We start from the raw sequence: 25199 nt of genomic DNA on the forward strand, positions 1-25199 counted from the left end.
ATACATACACCACAATACATGCATCACACACATGTACAACATTCACAACACATACAAAAAGGCACATACACCCCCACTCACAACTATACACCACACACATACACATATACCACACTTAAACATATGTCACACAAATATACACACACATATATATATACTATACAAACATGTTACATACTTCATATACACACATCTACAACACACATTAAACACACACTCATATATGTATATATATGTGTGTATATACATACATAAAGCACATATTTATATGCCCCCATACACATATGCACCCACACATTCATCACACACATATATAACACATATAACAGATTCACACATACACATATATGCATATTTATACACATATACACCACACAGAGAGAGACAGACACACAGAGATACACACACACACACACACACACACACACACACACACACACCAGCATGTTGGTAGCAGTCCATCTAGCCATGACCACCCCAGGAGTGCAGCAGACGGGCCTTTAAGAGTACTTGCCTAAGCAGTGGCTACTTCAAAGGCAATGAACCCTGAGCTAATGGACCCCACATCTTACCCAGACTGCAGACAGGTCTGCCCTTTGCTCTGGAGGAAAATGTTATCTGTTTTCCAAGGTTCCAAGCAAGACCTCCTCTTGCTTTGGAGACGTGGTAAGTTTATCTTCCAAGGCTGTGTACCACCCACACATCCTTGGAAAGACAGTCACATGACAGGTCAGTGTCTTTGGTTACCAGTAATACAGAATTGTGAGAGTGTACAGAATTGTCTCCAGGATCCCTCTTTTCGGGGACTTCTGTGTATTTTTGGTCAGAACTATCTCATGGTCTGTCTTAAACTGAAAGAGAGGCCCTGAAACTGATTGCATCTGGGCCAGTGGCTGCTGCATACAGTTGTAGTTCTGTTTTCCAGGAGGCAAATGAAAATGGAGCATCCTTGGAGCAAGGCCAGTTCTGTGCCCAAGGGTTTTCCATCTGCGTGATCAAAATAAAATAAAATGATAAAATAAAATGATAAAATAAAATGATAAGATAAAATAAAATTATGGTTTATTGATTTGTCTAGAAGTCTAGAAGTAATGCACAACTCAGACATAAAATGTGTGCTTTGGGTCCCAAACAAGTAGCGTTTTATTGGTTTTGAATAAGTTACTTGAATCCATTTAAGTGTGGTGTACAATTTCAAAGCTATAGCTGACTAAAATCTAACTGTACAGCTCACAATGGGAGAATATTGGCTAGTGTAGGCAAGACCACAGGTTCAAACCTTAGGAAGTGGCAGAGGCAATTTATGCGGGCTGTGTGTGTGTGTGTGTGTGTGTTCGATTATCTATTTTTGATGTTTTTGGGATGAGGTCTCCCTGTCTCCCCATGTAGCCAGGGCAGGTAGTGACATACTGCCGTGCTGCCTCAGCCACCTGAGCTGGGATTATAGGTCTGTACTTACTATCTTACTTGGCTTGGCCTTTGTAATCAAGACAAATTCTGTCATGAACGTCAGCCCCTCCCCCTTTTAATATCTATAGCTTTAAAAACACACTCCCCCTGTGAAAAGATAGGTGTTTGGGAAGAGATTTATAAATATGCCTTTTCTGGTATTTATTTTAAGAGTATTTTTTCACCTCATGACAGTCACTTGAGGCTCACAACGTTCCCACGGTAACCACTTTTGCCCCCTCCCTCCCCCTCAAAAAACCTGCTGGTTGCTGGCAAATATTAAATCTTTTACCATCCGCAACACCTTTGACTAGAGTTGGCTCCCCATGTAAAGGGCTTCCTGTTCAGGCACAGGCCACGCCCAGCACCGTGAGACCCTACTCAGTGGACTGCTGGTTCTAGGGAGGAGATGGAGAAGTGAGGACGCTATGGGGGAACCTGACTCCGCCTACATAGTATGGTTCATTTCTCCAGCAAACGCCTTTGTTTTCTTTTCAACAGCGCGGAGAGCTCGGGAAGCGATCCCGTGCCAACGTGGAAGGGGAGGGGTGGGGTCGAGACTGAGCATGCCTTTCCCAGAGGCACGGAAGTTGGCAAATAACTTTCAGACACTCGGCTCCACGATTTTGAAATACAAATGCTCCTCTCCTGGAAGGGAGGGAAAGTTTTGAATCGGGAACTTGGTTGATTCAAATCTGAATCCCAAAGCATCATGGGAGTAATGGGTAGGAGAGCCGGCTAGGAGCAAGGAGTGTTTGCTTCTCTTCTGCGTTAATGAGGAGTTGTGTTGTCAGCAAGGTTTTTGTGTGTGAGACGGAGGGGTGGTGGTGGTGGTGGTGGTGGTGGTGAAGGCTTGTTAGAGAGAGCAACTTTGAAAATTTAATTTTCCTTGCCAGTGACTAATGGGCCGTTTGCAATGTGCATGAAATTACATTCTGAACAGCCGAGAGCAGCCAACGTGAGGCCTCTGCAGAGAGAATTTGGCATCCATCTATCACTTCCATGTGAGACAATCTGGAGGCTCTTGCATTATTCTCTGCTGTAACCAAGAAAACAAACAAAAGCCTTGCGCCGCCTCACTGAGCAACAGTCGGTCACTGGAAAGGAACTAGAACCAAGAGACCATACCTTACATTTTGTTCACGTGTTTCTGAAGCCCGGGTGCTCATCGGGAGTCCACCATTCGATTAAAACTTAACCAAGTCAGCTCAGAGGTTGTGTAATTAAAAGACTCTGCACACAGGCAGTCCCATCTCCTGATGTCTTAAGGGTTTTGAACAGAATAAAGGGATTCCAGGACATTTTCTCATCTTTGTCCTGTGTTTGCAGAGGCGTGTGTTTTCCTGAGATGGAAATCTAGGAGACAGCACAGTAGGAGAAATCCTTCATTTGTCCCCATAGACAATCTTCAAGGAGTGCTGGCCACCCACATGCTAGGTGCTGTTCATTCGCTAGGATTTTTCCAAATAAGATTTGACAGGGCCCTCGCGCCCCTTCTCGGGAGGTAAATGCAACAATTGAAACAGAGAGGTTGAGTGACTTGTACAATATCACACAGCTGGTTACCGAGGACCACACTATGTAAAAATGACACCTAGAGTTCCTCTAGTTTTGTGGCTCAGGAGTCCCTGAGCAAAATCCTACAGCATAAAGGAGAGAGATACTCAGGCTGAGGCAAAGGGAAAGGGGCCTCTTAAGGCACGGGCAGTGTTTCTAAGGGCGGTGAACAGTCTCCTTAGAGATGTGTTGACAGGCTCCTAGCCTTAGCTGTCTATCCTATCCAGGCTTTCTTTGCTGTTAGGGTCACCTATTCCCCATCTCCACTGGGATGACTACAGCCACAGGGAGAAGCCCCAGCTGCAGAGAAAGCCAGAGAAAGCCAGAGAAACCTGGCTGATCTTCTCTCCTGGTACCAAGGCAGAAGAGGGAACCGTTCTCCTTCAAATGACCTTTGTGAGGTTAAGTCCTTTTTTTTTTTTTTTTTTTTTTTTTTTTTTGATTTTAGAGACAGGGTTTCTCTGTGTAGCCCTGGCTGTCCTGGAACTCACTTTATAGACCAGGCTGGCCTCGAACTCAGAGATCCGCCTGCCTCTGCCTCCCGAGTGCTGGGATTAAAGGCGTGCGCCAAGTCCTGTATGTTTGGGCATCTGTGCTTCCTAATTCGCTCAGGCTCCAAAAGGACTCAGTTCCCCCAATGCCCCTGCATTCTGGTCCTGGGGCCAGTGTTCCTTTTCTGCAAGGCTCTAATTGTACCAACAGTGATGATGTCTGAATACATAGCGCATTATCAGCAAGAAGCGCCCCTAGCTTATACAGCCTGCTTTCCCCCTGGAATGGAGTTCTGTTTAATCCAGACAATGTGTTTGGAACTGAAATATGATTGTTCATTGTTGAAAATTAGAAAGCCCAGGCTGTCCCCTTCCTCTGGAGTTTCTTTACCTGCCCCTCATACTGTAACAATGTCAACCTTCTCATTATTTATTCTTTGGTTATTAAAACCAAGACAAGGATCTGTGATCCCTACCACCACCAAGGGAACTGTATTGGCTCAGGACCCCCAAGACCAAGTTCTCAGCCCAAAGGAGATTTATTTGCCTCAGAGGGACAAAGGGCAGAGAATAAGAGACAAAGACAGGAGATAGAGGATGATAGAGAAGGGGAAGGGAACAGGGGTGGGGGGGGAGATATTTGTCTCGTAGTGGGACAAAGGACTGTGTCTGGATAGAGAGGAGACCGATGTGGTCAGTAGGTGAATGGCAGTTTATACAGGTACAAGGGAAAAACCCATGTAAGGTGAGATGTTTAATTTTAATTGGGCATGTTAATTAGGTGAGCCAAGGGGGGGCTTTGGTTGCTGGACTTGAATACTTTGATAGTTGGACATTTGTAGTTAGCTCAGGAGGAGGAAGTGGCCGGATAAGGGGATAGACCTTGGTGGCCAGTTTAAGAATATAATCTAACGGTTTAGCAATGCTGAAGGACAAAGCCCACTAGAGCCGTGTTTGCCATGCTGGGCTGGCTCGAGTCCCTTTACCCCCTCCCCCAAGCACAGTATGATAATGTTTTGCTTTAAAAAAATATATGGGCACCTCTAATAAAGTAGATAACTGGTTCAATTAGCACGACTTAAAAAACCCAATATCAAATCCCACTGGATGAACCCACAATATGAAATCGCAAAGGTTTGGATTAACCAATGTTTGAACACCCAGGTTAGGTATTCCTTTAGAAATTTAATGGAAAAAAAATCACAATTGAAGATAATTGTTCACATCTGCTTGGCGATGCTTCTATTTGAAAGGACAATGTGAAATTATGAGCTACAATAGCTTTCAGTTATAATGACAACTGAGATGGGAAAATCTGAGCCAATGAAAGGCGCCTACTTGGAGAAGGTATTCTCTACACAAAGACTCAAGGTAAAGTGCGTTGTTGGCAGATCCTGTTTCCTTCTTTTGATTATTTGGCCTTCGCCCAGGTGCGGTGGGAGGAACAGATGTTCTGACTCTCGTGAGACAATGATTCCCTTCATTGTGTTTGACTGTCCCGTTACCACTCATCCTGATTGTGAGGCTGTCTGTGGCGCCCACAAACACACAGGGAGGGACCAGGAGACCTTGAGAGAAGTACAAAGGAACCCATCCCCCAAGCTCCCACTATCCCCAACAAGATCACATTTTCACATCCTTGATGCTTGGAGACGAGTCTCCACTCAGCTGCTGATGCTAACCAAAGGCTGGCCTGTTGTCCTAGGTCCAACCCAGGGACTGAGAAGGTTGACAGCACAATCAGAAGCAAGGCACTGTAGAACAACCTGGAAAAAAAGTAAAAGAGAGAGGGGAATATATATATACACATGACAAGCTGAGAATGTTATGAGTTCATTTTCGGTCTTACTGTGTAGCCCAGGCTAGCCCCAAACTTGCAATCCTCCTGCCTCAGCCGCCTTTGTGCCAGGATTACCAGTGGATGCTACCACATCTGGATTAGATTCTAATGAAAGGCTAATGAGGTCTAATTAAAGAGGACAGATGCTCAGTCTGTCATAAGTGTTAGAAGATAGTAGTCAGAGATCCTTGCTGAGGGGGAATCTCAGCTTTTGATGTTAAAGGTCTATGGTGAGAATATTTGTTACTAGAATTTTGGGTCTCTCTGGAGGAGACACTAAGCTGGAGGTCTGAATGTAGAAACCAGGCTTGCTTGTTACGCAGGGTGGGACAGAACCTGCTGGTTGCTTATCAAGTTCCATTCTCTCCTCGTCCCTTGGTGACATGACCCAGATTGTTAGCATGGCAATATGCTCAGCTGGAAGATTTGGCAGTCATGTTGGTTGCTTGAGGCACCCAACCAGGATGGTGTGAAAAAGATATTCTGGGGCAAATCTTCTGAGAGGACTCTGTAAGAAGGGATTGACTGTGTCCACACCTGTTGCCTTTTCAGAAAGATGAATGGAGTAGCTATAACTCTAGCTGTCATATTGTGCCAGGAAATTACTTGGAAGGAGGAAGTCCTTAGGATGGAGGAAGAAAAGACTCTGAGGGAGCCAGAGCTTCCATTGTTGGACCACCGTCTCTTCCTCACTTGGGAAGACTTTAAGGAATGCAAAGCTGTGTCTGTTTTGTTTATTTGTTTAAGAGAAGAAAACTGAGAGGTAAAGGTTAGTTTCAGTGACCAAACATAGTTTATGAGCTAAAGCCTAAAAAGGCACCAAAGCCTTGTGTACTATGGTGTCATGTAAGCACTGGGCATAAACAAAAAGCGAAAAGAAGCTCTCTGACCTCTGATTTGTATTTATTTGTTCGTGTACAGTGAGAAGAAATTTCTTTTGAGAAATCCAAAGGCTTGGTAGACCTCAGGTAGGGGTGGAGATAGTGCCTGGACAGATCAACAAAGATCCAATGTGTGTGTGTGTGTGTGTGTCTATGTCTGTCTCTGTGTGTGTCTGTGTGTCTCTGTGTGTGTGTCTCTATGTGTATGTGTGTGTGTGTGTGTGTGTGTCTGTGTCTGTCTGTGTGTGTGTCTGTGTGTCTCTCTGTGTGTGTGTGTGTCTCTATGTGTATGTGTGTGTGTCCCACCAACTGAGCTGCCTCTCTTCCCCTCATTCCCAGTCTCTTTTTGAGATAGGATTTAACAGTGTAGCCTACCTCAACTTCACTACCATCATCCTCCTGCCTTAACCCCAGAGGCCTGGGATCACCACGTCTGGTTTCTTTTTCATCTTAGTCTACCGAGCTCCCAGGGTTTGTCCCTAGGTTGTTGATCTCAAGATGACTGCAGAGGACACAGTGATTTGTATTTATTTGTTCGGGTACAGTGAGAAGAAACTTCCCCAGAAGTCCCTGGCAGAGCGTCTTAGCCAGGGTAGGTAGATTGTCTTTGACATGTGACAAAACTTCATCTGGGAAGACACTCCCCACACATCTCACCTCAGAGAGGGAACGGAGAACAGAACAGAGGATGGGTACTATCAGAATCCAACATGGCCTTACTGGAGTCACGTACAGAAATCTGGATGAGGGTTACTGATAGCAGCAGAACTCAAAGTCAGTACATCACTACGGCCCGCCCTAGCATGTGTGACAGCTCACAAAGCTGGGAACCTGGAGTTCCCAGTGTACTGCACAGCCTGCAGGCAGCCCAACGGGACGGGGCAGGGGGTGTCCTTTCCAGGTGTCCCAGTCAGCTAGGACCCTGAGGGCTTTTGTGAACCTGAAAGAAAGGAGAACGAGGGCCGGGAGCATGTGGAGGATCAAGACTGCACCGCTTCTACTGGACTGGATTTACAGTCCTGGTTCTGGACCCCGCTGAACAGGAATTCTCTTTGTATGTGTGCATTTCGGTGCGGGGGTAGTGTTAAGATGTCAGGAAGTGGAGCTAGGGGATGGCTCAATGGGCTAAGAGCTTGTGCAAGCATGCAGACCTGTGTTTGGATCTCCAGGGCCCTTGCATGGGTGTGGTGGCAGTGTGTATTTATAACCCCAGCTGGGGAGGGACAGAGATTTGTGTGTCCTGGGGGACTCAGTGGTCAGCCAGTCTAGCTGGAATGGCAAGCCCCAGGACTATTGAGAGACTTTGTCTCAAAAAATGTGAGGGGCTGGAGGGATGGCTCAGTGGTTACAAGCCCTGGTTGCTCGTTCAGAGGACCTGGATTAGATTCCTAAAACCCACACAGCAGCTCACAACTGTCTGTGACTCCAGTCCCAGGGGACCTGGTGCTCTCTTCTGATTGCTGCAGGCACTGGCACACATGTGGTGCATGTGCATACAGGCAGACAAGACACTCATTCATAGAAAATAAAAATAAATAAAATTAAAAAAAAAAGTCGAGGAACAAAGGAAGACACCCGTTGTTCACCAGTAGCCTCCACCTGTGAGTGGACAGGCTTGGAGGCACACAGGCAGACACACAGACACACAGACACACACACACACACAGGCACGACTCAGCTAACAATATACATGTCAAATTATGTCACACTTGGTGCTTGCTCTGCTGTGGCCAGGCCTGGCCGGGCAGTCCAAGCTGTGAGCTTCCGAACAGTGTAGTCGCGGCCACCATGCCCGTTCAGCTATTTCCCTCACTTACCTCAGATGACACAGTGAAAGATGAAGGGTGTGGTGACAGTGGCCCACCATCAGCCCTCTTACACTTGCTTTGATCCTGGAAATCCCACAGCCCAGGTGAATCAGAGCCTGTCGTTTAGCTGATGTAATGACCAGGAGTGGCTTCTTTAACATTTTCGGAGCCTTGTTTCCACATCTGTGAAATGGGAAGGCTCATAACATGTTGTTTAAACTGGCATTTAAGGTTTTTATTTATAATTATCTCCCTATGGCTGGGATGAGGAGTCAGTGTGATGATACAGGTAAAATGTTGGCTACAATCCTGCTGCCGTGGCAACTCAATGTTAACTAAGGAGGAGAGGGAAGACCTTTTTACTTTTTACCTCATTCAGTCCTGCAAAACTGGGTTTCCTTCTGAAATCACCCTCAGGGACGATCCACCAGCTCCCCCAGAGTCCCAGAAGAAGACATGGAGCTTTTGGTGTAAGACAAGGACAGGTTCCACAAAGGTATTTCAACACCAGGATTACGCAAGTGCAGAAAATGACAACAAGACTCTAAGGATGTCTGTGTGGGTACAAAAAGGTTCCCCCGTCTTGGGGTTTCACAGGTTTTCTTTCTGTGGACATCTCCTCCACCTGTAGAGCCACAGAGAAGACATTACCTCCATCCTAAAACGAGGTAAACAGAGGCACAAAACGTTTCCATATTTGTGTGCATCTTCTTCCCTCCTCTCCAAAGGGAAACAAGTAATTATAGAGCTAGAGACAGAACCCCTGGCCCAAGAGCCGAGAAACTGGGGCGCTTGCTACAAACTTCAGTGGAAGGCCCATGCAAGACATCGCAGGGAGTTGTGACTGTCCTTTGTATGCACTGTGCACTCTCTAGTCAGTGCCTCCAGGAATTCGGACTTTGTAGATAAAGCCCTGGATTAGAAAAAACAAAAACAAAAAACTCTCTACTCTAACCTCTGTCCGGCTAAGTCTGCTGTGCACCCTTGAGTCACTTACCCTAAGACAGTACTTGAGAAACCCGGGAAGAGTTGAGCAATACCTATGGTTGTCATTCTTGACTGTGAATTCCCCCCACCTCTCTCTGTGATGATGTATGTATGCGGCACATGTACGTGCTAGTATGTACTAATGCATGTGTGTATGTGTTTGCAACAAGCCTGTGGAAACCAGAGGTAGATATTAAATGTCTTTTCTTGATCATTCTCTCTCTCTCACTTCTCTCTCTCTAAGACTTTGAGTCTCTCACTGAATCTGAAGGTCATCAATTTAGCAAGTCTGGCTAACCAGGGACTTACCTGTGCCCTCTTTGCACCTTAGCCCTGATGTTTAAGCAGCCTTTACTCACAGGTTTTCTGTGGGTTCTTATATCGAGACTCAGGGCCTCAAGCTCACATTGCAGTGCTTACAAGGTCCCAGCCTTTGGACCGACTGACCCACTGTCCAGAGACCTCAGTGGCAGGGAGGATGGGACCTGTGATGGGAGCTGTGCTCTGGCCCTTCACTGCTTGCTGCATATGCCTGGTGAGAGGCAGGGCAGAGGCCGTGGAACATGTGTTGCTATGGTTGGGGAGCAGGAAACCAAATCGACGGGCAAGTGGGGACTGATACTCTTTATTCAGCTCAGTGACAGCCTGGCTGGCACAGGGCAGAGAAGGGTGCTTTTCTCTTTTTCTTGCTTCATGATTTGACTGGAATATCTCTTCTTCAGTCCCTGACCTAGAGCTACATCAGCAGAGATTCTGGGTCTCGGAAGGAACTTGGATACCGAAGGAACTGAAGTAAGGGGATGGTTTTCCTGGGTCTTAAACTTACAGCTGGCAGATTGATAAATATCTCTTTCATCTATCTATCTATCTATCTATCTATCTATCTATCTATCTATCTATCTATCTATCTATCTTCAATCAATCATCTATATCTATTATCTATCTTTCATCTATTTATCTGTTTATCTTCTATCACCTATCTTTATATCTATCTATAATCTATATATCTATCTTTCTTCTATCTATCATTTATCATTTGTCATCTAACTTCTATCATTTATCTATCAATCATCTATCTATCTATCATCTATCTTTCTAACTTCTATCATCTATCTTTCTAACTTCTATTTATCTATCTTTCTATCATCTATCTATCATCTATCTTTCTATTATCTATCTATCTATCTATCTATCTATCTATCTATCTATCTATCCATCCATTCACTTACCCACCACTGGTTCTGTTCTCTTGAGAATCTTAATACAGAAAGAAAACCCCCAGGAGTTAACCTTTGCCCTTGACATCCTGAGTAGTCAAGACACACGATTTGATGTGTAGAGACTCCATTCATTCTAGAAAGAAGAGAGGCGATAAGTTAGGATCCCAGAACAAGCCAAGTACAATGTAAGCCCCACTACTCAAGAAAAAAATTCAAAGGCATGAGGAGATGGCACAGTGGGAGACATGCTTTTTATACAAGCATGAGGATCTGACTTCAGCTCCCAAACCCCCATAAAAACCAGGATGTTTCTGAGGCAAAGGGTAGGAGGGATACGTGTGGGAGTGGAAAAGAGAAGGAGGGAGGGGGAGGAGAGGAAGGAGGGAAGCTGAGATCAGGATGTAAACAACTAACTAAACAAACAAATAAACAAACAAACAACAACAGCAAGCTGGATGTTATGGTTTGAACTTGTAATGCCAGCACTGGAGGGGTGGGGTACTGGGGACTTGGTACCCAGCCAGTCTAACCAAAGCAGCAAGCTCCAGGTTCAATAAGAGTCCTTATTGGATGGTGGATTGCAATAGAGGATATTGATCTCTGGCCTCCGTATGTGCACATATGGGTGTATCCCCCCCCAACACAGGCAGGCAGGCACACGTGCATGCCAGCGCACACACACACACACACACACACACACACCCCAACTACAGTGAAGGAAAGAATTTCAGTTTCGAGACTGATGAGTTTGTACCTGATTCCAGTGTGCTCTGGACCAATGAGATGCATCCTTTCCACCAGGCTAGACCATGTGGAGTAAAACCACATATAATATGGCTGTTGGCAATGGTCAGTGGTCATGTCAGAAATGTCCCAGACATGGCCCTTACAGCCTCCTTTAGAGACAAGTAATTCACTACCATAAGAACCAGATCTCTAGGCCTGGGGCCCTGGCTGGTTGGTGACAGCCTGGGTGAACATAGCTTAGTCCTATTGCTTAGAAGGTATCTATGGTGGTTTGAATGAGAGTGCCCCCTCCCCCAATAGGCTCATATATTTGAACACTTGGTCTTCAGTTGGTGGAACTATTTGGGAAGGATTAGGAGGCGTGGCCTTGTTGAAGGAGCTGTGTCACTAGGGGTGGGCTTTGAGGTTTAAAAACTTCTGCCATTCCCGTTCCCAGTTAGCTCTGCCTGTCTGCTTCCTCGTTGTGGATCAGATGTAAGCTCTCAGCTTTTGCTCCAGTGCCATGCCTGCAGGCTTGTTGCCCTGCTTCACTCCATAATGGTCATGGATGCCCCCTCTAAAATTGTAAGCAAGCTCCCAAATAAATGCTTTCTTTTACAAGTTGTCTTGGACATGGTGTCTCCTCGCAGCAGTAGAACAGTAACTAAGGTAATATCCTGGAGGATATTACTCTTAGAAGTAGCAAGTTTGAGAGGTGCCAAGGAAGAGTTCCTCAGAGCTGGGCCTCCCAAACTTAGAGCTTCCTTCTCAGTGACATCCAAACTTGAGAAAACTAGAATACAATGAAAACCATAAATGAAATGCTCATTACCATAAACCATAAATGAAATACTTGCCAGGAAGTGGTAGGATTCTTTCTGTTACCACAATGCTACCATTTGCTGCTACTTCAAGTAAGTGATGAGTGGGTTTCAGTTTTAAAATAAATAAGCCAGCCGGCCACTGACCCTTCACTAAATTGCCTGTTGTCACCGTCCTTAATCACTGCCTGGTAGGCATATCATTCCATTCTGAAAACCTGTTGTCAGCAGCCGGCAGCAGCTTGTGCTGTTCTTGCTTAAATTTGTCTCCTAATGGATGGTTTGACTGCGGCTTTTTGCGATTTTTTCTTTGACTAGTAAGTCACAGCAACTCAGGACTGAAAAAGCATGTGAACTTTACAGCTTATGTATCTTCCTGGGAACAGAGGACTCTGACAGGGGACACATACAATGTAGACCTACCTTCAGAATTATTTTAATTTCAATTTAAATAATTTTTAATTAAACATTTTTTAACAAGATTAACTTTAATGGTAGTTTTGTTTTGTTTTAGATTGGAAGTATGTGTTTGGGTGAAGGAGGACAAGAAAATTACCTGTGTGGCCGGCCTGCTGGAGGTCACTGCCCTGCAGTCTCCCAAGTCGAAAACATGCTCGCAGCAGTCCCTGCTCATGGGGGCATGCTGCCTTTTTCACATCTAGCCAAGAAGACACAGCTGTGGCAAAGAGGCTCTGAGCGGGCAGTTTCAGTGGTCCCCTAGGCAGCAGGGACATCTGACATAACTCTGTAGCTTGAAGACACTTCTCAGGCTGGCCACACTTTATACCTTTCACTTTGGTTTAGAATTCCTTAAGGTTTGTCTCAAATGTCTTTAACAGCCTGCAGGACTCCCAAGGCTTCATCAGACTCGTCATGCCCTAGACTACTCCACACAGAGGATCAGAAGAAGCTTGTGTGTGTGTGTGTGTGTGTGTGTGTGTGTGTGTATGTGTGTGTGTGTAAGTGCGTGTGCGGCATAGGCACCTTTCTACCCACTAAGCCATCTTCCTGACCATTTTTTTTTTTAAATCTAAAACTCACAAACCTATTCTAGTTTGTGAATATCTATCTAGATAGTATATGGAATCATATAGTCCACTAGTCCTGCTCCCTTTTGTGCTGCAATAACACAATATCACAGACTGGGCTATTTATAAAGAACCAAAATCACTTGGCAGGATTCCCAGAACCTACTTAAGGATGGAAAGGGAGAGAGAACTGATTCCGCAAAGTTGTCCCCAAACTTCCTCATATGCACCCACATATAGATGACATGCACACACACACACACACACACACACACACACACACACACACACACACACGCACGCGCGCGCACACGCGCACTTGCACACACACACACATGCACATGCACGCACACACGCGCGCGCACGTTCACGCATACACACACGCACACACACACACACACACACACATTTTAAGAATCCATTTGTCTCCTGGACTGTACTGAGATGTACAGGTTGCGTAGGCTGCAGCCCTTTAGGGCCTTCTGCTGCATCATCACACATCTCAAGTCCTCATGGAACAAGAGAGCAGACCTAACGCAGCAGTGATCACGGGAATTGTCTGTTAAAGGTTCTCGTGAAGTCCCTTGTTAACGTCCTTTTTAACACCTCCTTCTTTTGTCTGTTTTTTTTTTTTTTTTTTTTTTTTTTTTTTGAGAGAGAGAGTCTTACTCTGTAGCCAAGACTGGCCTCAGACTTATTATGTCACTCTGCCTGGCCTTGAACTCAGAATCTTTCCGCTTCAGCCTCAGGTTTCAGCTCTAATGGCTGCCTGGACGCTGTTGCACTAGGCATTAAGTTCCCAGGACATGAATGTTGTGGGCATATTGCAACCACAGTGCCATCCCCGTCCCAAGTATAGCCCCTTCTCCACCCTCAATGGACCGGATAATCTGGACAGAAAGGAGAAAGCCAGAACGTGAGGCATGGCAGGGGAGAGACATCACAGAGCATGCCCAAGGCAGGTGGGGACTCCCACTGCACATTCATTCCCATGGAGGCCCGGAGCCTAAATTAAAGGTAGGAACGTAGAAGTCATTGTAAACTTCACTGCTTATGTGCTTTCAGAGGCGAGGGAGAAACACCCCCCCCCCACACACACACACACACTCCCCCAGAAGATTCAGGCTGGAAAAGACAGTCTTTGAAGCAACTCAGGGGTTTCTCAGCTGGGGCTTGTCACTTTGAAGTTCCCAACTCACTCTCATGAGGAACTGGGAGGCTCTGGGCGCTTGAAGCCAAAGTTCCATGGAACAGAAAGAGCTAAGCGCCTCCTGGCAGGAAGGGCTTAGTAACTTTAGTCAAGCAGGAGGGAGTATGGGCTGGGCTTCAGCTAAAGGGTTCGATTTCCTCCATCCTTACAGAACGGGGAGGGAGATGGGATGAAGCTTCGGACAAACAAGAGGAACAGCCTTGAGAGGAGGTGGGGTCGCCATGGAGGGTTTCAAATCCACAAAGGCCGTTCTGCTGAGGGGAAGATGAGGGGCACTGGCCTAGAGAACAGGCCCCCAGAGAGCCTAGGCTCGTGGTTTTAATTACCCAGTTAGTCATCGGTTTACTGTCATCCAAGTTTAATAAGCCTGTGACCTGTGAGAGAGAGGAAAAAAAAATTACCCAAGTGTAGCAGCCTCGAGATAGGATTCTCCAAGGCTACCAGATCTGAATAACTCGGGGTTAGGGACCCCCATCTTTTCTGTCTTTGGAACTGTGGTCTCAAGGGCAGGACCTCAGGCACTAGCTCGTCCAGCTAAGCTAGAAAATGTTTTAAGAGCCAACAGTTTATAAACGGCTCAGGGAGGGGCTTCAGAGCACAGAGCCTCTGAAGGCAGAGCCCAGAGGTTTAAGCTCCGAAAGGGGGTAGAATGGGGTGGGATGGGGGGAGGGGGGGCTGGGACCCTGATGGCCACTGGATTGTCACCCAGTTTTACTCAGGAAGCAACAGGGTCCTCATGGCCCCTGCAGTCCCTGCCAGTGCCCTGAGAGGAATGAGGGTGTTGGCTTGGCACCCTCCAGGGTAGAACTAGGCAGGGTTTTGTGCCCCCTCCCTCCGCCGACCTTGGAGCAAAGCCTGAGTTCGTGTGCCCAGCCCCAGCTTCCACGTTGAGAAACCTGATATTTCTGACTGGAACACTCCACTCTTTGTGCTTCTCGCCACAGGGGTGTCCTGCTCCTGGCTAGCTCTGCTAGCTCAGCTCAGCCTCCTGGCTTCAGTGTCCCTCCTGAGCACCTGATGGCTCCTGGTTTGCTGTGACTCACTGCTATTATAGCTGTCTGGGGCTTTTATTTCCAGTACTTCACTGTAGCTGCCCGTGACCCAGCTCCCGAGGCGGGACTTTCCACGTCGAGGGTGCCAGGCCAGCAGAGAGGAGACCACCAGTCCATCTGTCAGTATCTGAATAATTTCACACACACACACACACACACACACACACACACACACACACACACACACATCTCTCAGCCACCTAGGCTGTTTTTGGTTCCGTGAGCAGTGCAAGCCAAAGGCCCCGGCCAGGCTGTTGGGTTTTTACCTTACCCTGCGGAACCTCTTGTCACCTGCGCATGCCAGGAGTTCACCACACCGGTTCCTCTCTGAGGCCACCTTAGCAGCGGCTTCCTGTATCTACAGCCAACTTCCTGTTGCGTTCACATAATGTTTGCCTGAGTTCTTAAGGTTTCAGTTCAGTAAAATGTAAGAGCAAACTGGGACTGGATGCACCTTGGAGACCGAACTAGGGACAGCTTGGGCTCAATAGGGAGAGCCTGTTCTGAAACAAAACAAAACCCCAACAAACCCCTAATCAACCAATTAAACAACCAAGAGTGCTCCAGAGGACACAGTATACTTAAGTCGCCCAAGGTGAGGTCCATCTAACAGGAACCCCACCCACTCCCCCCAAAAAACCCATCAACGACAAAGAAACCCAAGGTCAATTAAACTCAGGAAACTACATACTCTAACCCATTTTTTGGTGACTTAAAACATACTTATATATTAAGGGTCTAAGAAGTCCTATTGCAAATCCTGTTCTCCTATAGAACCCACCTTTTCCTAAACCCAGCACGATTCTGACCACGACTCTTTTCATTTAATACCTATTTATAACCTCAAAGGCCTAGTTAATGTCTTTTGGACTGTATTTTAGGAAATTATCTAGCAGTCGTTTTTAAGTGCCAGTTCATTCTCTGGTCCATTGGTGAGTGGGATTGGATATGTACTTGGTACAGCGTTTTGAAGCTCTTTGTGGGTCAGATACCCCTTGCTGTCCGCCTTTCTTGCTTTTTGTTAGATGCAGGCGTGGACTGTTGAGTCCCTCCCTGTTTTTCCTCCACCTCCATCCCCCACCCCCAGTTCCTGGAGAGAGTCCACTTTTGGTTTTTGTGGGTCTGGGCACATTTGGAGTTGGCAGAAGCAACCAGAGGGCTTCGGTTTGTGGCTTCATCTATTTTAGAGGAGAAAAAGGGGGGTGTGGTTCAACTGGTCCCTTGGGAGTGCTGGGGAAGCTACTGGGTTTGTTTGTTTGTTTTGTTTTTGTTTGTTTGTTTGTTTGTTGTTGTGGTTGTTGTTGTTTTAAACAGCTTTAGCTTCTCAGAATGGAAAGGAAGAACACAGGCTCTAGCCTTAGAGAAACGTTTACATGGTACCTCGCCAAGGCACCTCTCCAGAATAAGGCTACAGCAGCGGGGAGGCCCCCAATGAACCGAATTTGCAGCTCAGAGTCACTTAATTCTGCATCCCTTGTTGGCTCAAAACAGAAAACGCCCATGGGAACTGGCAAATGTGACCAAAGAGGCAGCGTGTGTTTTATGAAAACAAGGGGTGGCTCCCGGGGCAGCGGCCTGGGGCAGTGGCTGGGGCTGGGGTGGACCTCAGGCCAGGAGCCCGTGAAGCTCCGCTGCCGGCCAGGAGCCCTGATGCAGCGGGGCAGTCAGGATCGCCCAGCAGCTGCCGGTCCCCGTGGGGCGCAGGTGCAGTCTGGCTTTGCATCCTGGAGCAGGACGCTGGGGAGGCGCACACTCTGAAGGCCTGCAAATTGGTTCCTGCATTCAACAGGGGAAGTCGCCACGGAGCTCAGTGGGGAGGGCAGCCCAGGGATGTTGGCTCATGGATTGTTTGGATGCCTGCTCTCTTTGCTTGCTTCCTTAGCAGGATGTGTGGGGCAAGGGGAGCGAAGCCCTTTTTAATTTTTTTGAAAATGGCTGGGCAGTGGTGGCACACGCTTTTAATGCCAGCATTAGGGAGGCAGAGGTGGGTAGATCTCTGTGAGTTGAAGACTTCCTTGGTCTACAGATCGAGTTTCAGGACAGCCAGGGCTACACAAAGAAATCCTGTCTTAAAATACAAGCCAGCCAGCCAGCAAGCAAACAAACAAATTGAAAATGACCTTAAGGGCAATGTCCTTCCAATTGTAGTGCTCAGTAGTCCTCGATTTTACAGTCCTAGATCTTCAACAATGAGAGAACAGATTATAGTCCTAAATCCTAAATCCTGGTCAGTTGTCAGGCCAGATAGAGAGACCCGCTACTCCTGCTACTCCTGCTACTCCTGTTGTTTGGACAAGTGGCTTCCCATCATCACCATGGTTTTCCCTTTAAATGTACCCACTGAAACAAGTTTGTGGGTTTTCCCCAGTATTAAAGTTATAGCTGGTTCCGGTGGCACATACCTATAATTCCAGCATGTAGGAAGCCAAAGAAGGTAGGTCTTGAGTTCAAGGCTACATTGAACTATACACAGAATCACTGTCTCAAAAACAAACCAACAACCAAAACAAAAAGGCCCAGGAATTATAAAAACTTTAGGGGAACTGCAAAAAAACCTTTTCAGTATTAAACATTACTGTCCATCAGGGCCATTTGAGAATTGTCCAGCTCTTCTGTAGAAGGTAGCTTTAAATTGCCATGTCTCATGAATTAGAGGCTAAACATTTATAACTACAAAATTAGATGACTCTGCAGGGAAATGAAAGACTAAGAATTAGACACACTCCCTTGGGCACACAGATAAGGAGAGGGTCATGGCTAGGCAAGAAAGGTGGTAAATGTCTAAGATAGACAGCTTCTGCCACCACCTAAAGCCTGGCTGTCTCCCACCAGTCAGCCCAGCCCTGCAGATAGATGAATAGGCTCAGCTGCATCAGGATATAACACGAGGCAATTTCAGACAAATCCACCACAGAGACAATCATGTCTTCTTAAAAGCACAGCCCTCAAGAAGAGCCAGTTTCCATCTTCCTGAGCCCTCTCTGGTCTGCAGAGGGCCTTTTTCTGTGTGTGTCTGCTGACTGTGTGTGTGTTTCCTCACCTCCAATAAATGGCTTTTCTTCTCCTGATTCAGTCTGCAATGTTTGAGATTTCTCTGCTGCTACCTGTTTTAAATTCCTTCACTGGCAGAGAAAACAAACTTAATCAAGACCCTTAGACTGTATCAGAAACTTAAATGTGACTTCTCTGCTGAATAGAAATGCAAATCACATTTGTCCAAGGAGGGGAAAAAAGACCTCCCCAAATAAATAACTCCAAAGGTTTGGGGCCTCACATGACTTTAATCATATTTAAATTATCTACAGCCTTCCTTTTTATTCTCTGACTGCATATTTGCTCCTACCTTGTATTTTGTCCCATGTTTGTACCCATCATTCCCTAATTAATGAATGATGTAAATCATTGACACACTCATCTCTTGTCAAGACCTATATCTGCACCCCACTCCCCCATAGACCCTCTACTAAGCATGACACACACAAACACCCATTGTTGACTCTGGTTCCTCTGATGCATCCTCATGGCGGCATGGGTCTTAAGGACATTTATGCTCCACCTTTGTAACATAAAAGAAATCTCTAGTTCAGAAATAAGCTAGATACCCAGGCAGTGGTGGTGCATGCCTTTAATCCCAGCACTTGGGAGGCAGAGGCAGGTGGATTTCTGAGTTCGAGGCCAGCCTGGTCTACAGAGTGAGTTCCAGGACAGCCAGGGCTGCACAGAGAATCCCTGTCTCAAAAAACAACAACAACAATAGTAACAATAACAACAATAACAAAACAAAAACAAAAGAAAGAAGAAAAACAAAAGAAAGAGAGAAAGAAAGAAAGAAAGGAAGGAAGGAAGGAAGGAAGGAAGGAAGGAAGGAAGGAAGGAAGGAAGAAAGAAGAGAAAGGAAATAAACTAGAACTGTCAGGTATAAAAACTCAGCATTTCTCCCCAAATAATCTCTGTCATTCTTCTGCATATCTTATTAATGTCATATCTATGTTCTGAGGCTGGGGTCTTGGCCCTCAGAATGCCTGCTATGTCTTTAGCTCTACTGGGATTCTCTCTACCCAACCCCACGCACATAACTCCTAGGCTGATTGAACTGGGACTGTGTAGCTGCTCCTAACTGGATAGCAGCCCACAAAGAAAGGTTCAATACAAGCAGCCCACTGAGAGCACTGGCTTGGCAAATTTGACAAGGAGAATTACAGTGAATATTTGGCGGTGCAAGAGGGAGATGGAACACTGGCGCTCAAAGGTCAGCAGGTAGACAAATAGAATTGCCAAGGAACTCCATGAAGGAGCATGAAGGAGCTGTGGGGCTGGCAAGAAGGTGGGTGTACTTATTTATTTATTAAGACAGGGTCTTGCTATGTGGCCTGGGCAATTCTCCTGCATTAACTTTCTGAGTACTGGAATCACAGACACGTGCCAGTACAACTGATTTTGCTATTTATTTTATGGTGCTGGGAATTGAATCCAGAGCCTTGGATATCAGACAAGCTCTCTGCTGCTTAACTAACCCCCCCCCCCATAACACCCCAGCACTTGCGTTTTAGACCTCTGTTTGATCTTAGAAGACTCCAGGTTCTGGACTTTCCTTCTGGACTGTCAATGCAACAAGCTTGCATTGCGTCCACCTGGCCACCCCATGTGACTTTTCTTGAGATGCCATGGCACTCATCTTTGGGATATGGCTTTTCCTTTATTACCCAAATGTGGCCTCAAAGGGACCCTGCAACTCCCCAGTTGGGCTTCAAAGGGACCCCCCAATTCCTGAGAGCTATTTGCATGTGTCCACTTCTTCCAATCAAAAGCTCTTCACTCACTCTCTCATCCTTTCTAACAAGTTAATAGTTAAGTAATAAGAGGATAACCGTTCTATAAATAATGAAAAGTGTATCCTATTGCCAGTAGGAATGTAAATTCGCCCTAGTCATTATGGGAAACAATATGGGGGTTCCTCAAAAATCTACAACTCTAAAGCCACGGTGATCCGATAAGCCCCATTCATGGATATCTATTCTGGGGAAGTGAAATGAGCACATCTGCACTCTCATGCACATTGAAGCACTCTGGAACCAACACAGGTAACCGTTAACAGGTGAACACATAAGGAAAAGGTGAAGTTGGGGGTGTGGCTCAATGGTAGAGCACTTGCTTAGCATGCTCAAGGCCCTGAGTTCAATCCCCAGTACCACAGGAGAAGTAAATACAGTCTGTCTGTCCATCTATTTACTCTTCAACCGTAAAAGAGAAGTCCTGTGTTATGCTGAAACATGGATGGAAGCAGGGGAACGTAACGGTAAGGGAAGTGAGGTATGGAAAGACCAATGTATGGTCTCATTACAGATGGATGCTTTAAAAATTGTCTTAGAAGTAGAGAGTAGACAGGGGCTACAAGAGTCTGGGAAGGGTGTACAGGGAGAGAAGGATGGGGAGACACTTTAAATGGGAGCTCCTGGATACAGAATTATTTCTAATATTCTACAACAGAGTAGGATAACTATAATAAATTGCAATTAATCAAATACTTCAAATACACAGTTAAGAGGATTTTTTGGTTTTGTTTTTGTTTTTAGATGGTGTCTCATTATGTAGTCCTGGTTGTCCTGGAACTCACTATGCAGACTAGGTTGGCCTTGAACTCAGAGATCAGCCTGCCTCTGCCTGACAAGTACTGGGACTGAAGGTGTGCTGCACTACGCCTGGCAGAAGATGATTACTTTAAGATAGGATCTCATGCCGGGCGTGGTGGCGCACGCCTTTAATCCCAGCACTCGGGAGGCAGAGGCAGGCAGATTTCTGAGTTCGAGGCCAGCCTGGTCTACAAAGTGAATTCCAGGACAGCCAGGGCTATACAGAGAAACCCTGTCTTGAGAAAAAAAAAAAAAAAAAAAAAAAAAAAAGATAGGATCTCATGTAGTCCAGGGTGGCCTGAAAGTAGCAGAGGCTGGTTTCAAATTTCTGATCCTCTTAGGTGCTGGGATTACAGACCAGATTCATCTTTTCCATCTTCTGTGGTGCTGAGAATCAAGGCCAGGGCTTCCTGCACTCCAGGTAAGCACTCTACCCACAGAGACAGGGTTCCAGCCCGTCCTCAAGGATTTTTTCTAGGAAAAAAATATGTTTCCTTGGTTATCCCAGACCTTCCTCGGCTTCTCTCGGTCATTCATTCGTTTTTCTCATGTGCACATCACAGATCCCAAGATCAATAAGGCAATGTTTAAGCTTTGAGGAAGCTCTCAATCCTTCAAGTGCAGCGAGAGACAGTGGGGTGAAGGGGTGAAGTGTAAGGGTGGGGCCAGTGTGCATGGGTGGGGACTGGATACAGGGGTGAAGTGTGAGGGTGGGTCCAGTGTGTATGGGTTGGAACCGGATCCCTGGCTGTCTTGGGTGAGGGTGAGAAGGGTCTGTGTGGCCTTGGCTGGCAGCTTTTCTTTACTGGTTTTTATAGTTCTGGCCAGGAGCCACACGTAACCAGAGACACATGTCCAACTTGGATTAATTAAATGGCAGCTTCAGCCAAAGTTTGGTGCTCCTTCTAATGTTTTTGGTGTTGTAATGTCTTAAAAAAATTTTTTTTGCCTTTAAATATTTGTTAATGTAAGTTGCTATATTTAATCCTATAGCCTATAAAATTTAAACATTGAGAGACGTCTGGTCTTGATTTTTAAAACTGGGGATTTATTTTTGGCTTTTTCCATGAGAACACAACTTCACTCCTCAAAGAGCATCTAGTTTTGATTTTTAATGAGAGATGACTGTAAATTTTGTGTTTTTAAATTTTTTGGTAGGTTTTATGTAGCCCAGATTGGCCTCAGGCTCACTATACAGCCAAGGATGATCTTAAACTACTGGTCCCCTGTCTTTCAAATACTCTTACACCACCACCCCACCACCCCAAGTGCTCCTGTCATCTTCCCTGGTTATAGTATACGTAAGGAAAGTGTGTGGTAATGAAAAGTAGCAGTCCTTATTCGTTGCCCACTAACCTTCAGTTAAAGTAAAGTCCTTGCCTAGTTTCTAGTTCCGAGTGTCCCGACACCCAGGGTAACGAGGTTCTGGGGAAGGAAGTTCCCTTATCTAGAGATGGAGATTCTAGGGGCCACACATAGTCAGGCTGTGTGCACACAAACCCAGCTGTGCACTCTAGGCTGTGTGCTCTGCACAAGCAATGGTACCATAGGTAGGCCCATGTGCCTCTTCCACAGGGTCACTGCCATGTTGGAGGCAGACTGACAGGTTTGGTCATATTTATTTAGGGTGGGGGCTGTAGTGAGAAAGAGTTCCTGGGACATTTTGTAAGGCCTGTTACAGCTTCTGCTTTTGTTTTGTTGCTATTGTTTTGTTTTGCTGTTTATTTATTTTGGACACAAGGTCTCATTGTGAGGCCTAGGCAATCCTCCTGCCTCAGCCTCCTGAGAGCTGGGATTACAGGTCTGTGCTATCACTCCTGGGTTCTTCTTCTTTTAGGGCACACACAGGACAAGTCTTAGCCCCAGAGGCTGAGGGTGCAAGGGCCAGCTGCATTTCTACTGGTTGCTTTGGTCATGATTTCCTACAGGTAGCAGAGATTGTCCTTCTGCTCCTCACCCTGTACACTGAGGCCAGGCATCCTCCAGACACAAGCAGGGCTCTCCTGGCTGTGGTTCGTTGGAGTGGGGCACCCAGGCATTTCTCTGAAGCAAGGTGGGGTAGGGTCCTGCTGACTCAAGAGCTCCTCTACCACCTTGTTTTAGTTGTGTTTCTTTGTTGCTATGACAGAACACAGGACAAAGCCTCCTTAGGAAAGGACAGTTTATTTTGGCTCATGGTTTGAAGGTACAGTTAGTTTATCAGCGGTCAGATTATACCCACAGTCAGGAATCAGAGAGAGAGATGGATGTTTGGGGTTCTGTTTACTCTCTTCTTTTTATGCAACTTGGCGTCCCAGTTCACAAAATTGGTACCACCCACATTTAGGGTTGGTGTTTCCACCATATTAACTCAAACTAGACAGTCTCTCACAGACCTGCCCAGAGGTTTACTGCTTAAATGATCCAAATCCTGTCAAATCAATAGTCACTATGAACCACCACACAACTCTTAAGGCTGAGCATATGAGGGTCCACTTCACCTGGGCTGTGGGGACCAGACTTTCCCCTTGAATTCACCAGGTCCCAGCTCACATCCCTGGCCTACCATTTTTTATACCCAGCCCTATGATCTGGGAGCTTTTAACAAGTTTTCAAGAAAGAAACCAGGACTCAGGTGACACTCCCCTATTTCTACTAAATGTGTTGGAATAATCATATTATAGAATAATATAGCCAATCAAGCAAGTATTTTTCTGAGGCCCACTGTCTAGTGGAGGGGAGGGGGCATATCTTTAGGATCTCTCTGGCCTAACCCAGATTCTATTTGCATTCAGCTGGGGGCACAATGGATCTTTACCCCTAAAGATTGCATCTTCCTCCAGTCATCCTTTCCTGTGTCTCAGGTTTATTTATGGATCCAATACAGATACTGAAGTCAATGAGCCAGAGTTACCTTCTGGACAAGGTTTAAGAAAGCCAGGCATCTCTAGTTGGATCTCTAGTGAGAGGGGGTGGCGGTGCTTTCTGATGAGAGAGCTCTGATGAGCAGCTCTTGAAGAGGACCCGGATTCCATCCCCAGTACCCACCTCTGGTGTCTTCCAGCTGCACATAACTGCAGTTCCAGGGATCTGATACTTTCTTCTGGTCTTCCTGAGTACCTGCATTCATGTGGTGTGTACATGCAAACACACACACACACACACAAATAAAAATAATTTTAAAACATTAAAGAAAACCCCCAACCCTTTGTTTTGACAGCTCAGCACTCTTCTGTTCACATCATCCTTCTACCTTCATTGCACTTTGTCTGTGCTTCTGGTTCTGATGGAGCTGACAGACAGACAGAGCCACAGGACACACATGAGCCGGCCCAAGTCTAGCCAGTGTGTTCAAGGCTAGATATGGGCCCAAGTCAGATGAACAATGGCCAGTCCCTGGATATTTGCATAACTGAGAGAAAAGATGGTCTAACCTGTTCCAATGTGACCCTAAGGCTGCCGGGGGGGGGGCATCTGTGTGGGGTTAGAAAAGTCATCAGAGGAAAGCAATTCTGAGAGAGAAACAGCCAAGACTGCAGAAGTTAGAGGTGCCTTGCACTTCCAGGTCAGATGTCTGTGAATAAATGTTTCCACTATGTCCATTTGAGTTAGGACCACCCCTACCCTTGTTAGAGTTATGTGTTCCATCTCTATCACACATACACAGAAAAAAGAAGCTCTGTGGGGGCCCTAGTCATCATTAAAGGAAGTCAGGGCAGGAACCTGGAGGGAGGAGCCATTCCAGAGGCCACTGAGGAGTGCTGCTTGCTGGCTTGCTCCCCATGGCCTGCTCAGTGTGCTTTGTTAGAGAACCAGGACCATCAGTCCAGGGGTGGACAGCTCTGCCCACAATGGACTGGGCCCCCCTGCATCAATCACTGATTAAGGAGCCATTCTACAGGCTGTATTTGCCTAACAGAGGTTTTCTCCACTCAGATGACTTTAGCTTGTGTCAGCTTGACTAAAGCTAGCCAGCACAGTAGGGTTCAGTCCATAGGGGTATCCACCTAAGAATTCTCTCTTTGACTGAGTTCTCCTCCGCTCAGCCTGCCACTGCAGTTGACCCTGGGATTGGCCAGCCAGACTCCAGCCCACAACTTAGATAACAACTCAGGGACTCAGCGTTCTGTTTTCACAGGTCTTCCCATCTTCAGGTTACAGTGGCTTCTCTGGGACAAGCAACGTCATGCCCTACCTAGGTGGGAATTAGATTCAGTTCTTAATGACTCCACTCCCTCACCAGCAAATGATTAAAGGAGATAGAATCTACTGTGTTCTTATGTAAATAATGCTGGACGCAGGCTTTCTGTAGCTGTCAACAGTGCAGTATCTTTCTATCTTCCTTTCTCACCATCCTTAGCACTGGGCATATCCATCCCTCTTCTCCGTGGGACAGGACGCCCTTCTCCACCCACATACTTTCCTTGACATCACTGCACAAGAAACCGTGAGCAAGGGAGGCTGGAAAAGGTATCTCATTTCTATGTGCCAGGTAGAAATCAGGAGCCCCTTTCTGAAGA

The 25199-nt window shown here is 46.3% G+C and overlaps 2 long non-coding RNA genes across 2 annotated transcripts; one reads left to right on the forward strand and one right to left on the reverse strand.

Moving 5' to 3' along the window:
* Positions 1 to 1644: 1644 nt before the first annotated feature.
* On the forward strand, positions 1645 to 2695 carry Gm40434. The gene is made up of 2 exons (XR_872790.2): positions 1645 to 1904; positions 2346 to 2695. It is a non-coding gene; the product is annotated as a predicted gene, 40434 (long non-coding RNA).
* A 1940-nt stretch (positions 2696 to 4635) lies between these two features.
* On the reverse strand, positions 4636 to 15399 carry 5830428M24Rik (RIKEN cDNA 5830428M24 gene). Its single transcript, NR_038060.1, has 5 exons — positions 15337 to 15399; positions 14345 to 14392; positions 10243 to 10366; positions 8036 to 8209; positions 4636 to 5263 (listed from the first exon to the last, which is right to left on the reverse strand). It is a non-coding gene; the product is annotated as an RIKEN cDNA 5830428M24 gene (long non-coding RNA).
* Between the last annotated feature and the right edge of the window lie 9800 nt (positions 15400 to 25199).

This window comes from Mus musculus, chromosome 12, assembly GCF_000001635.26.
Source record: "Mus musculus strain C57BL/6J chromosome 12, GRCm38.p6 C57BL/6J".
NCBI classification, from domain to species: Eukaryota; Metazoa; Chordata; class Mammalia; order Rodentia; family Muridae; genus Mus; species Mus musculus.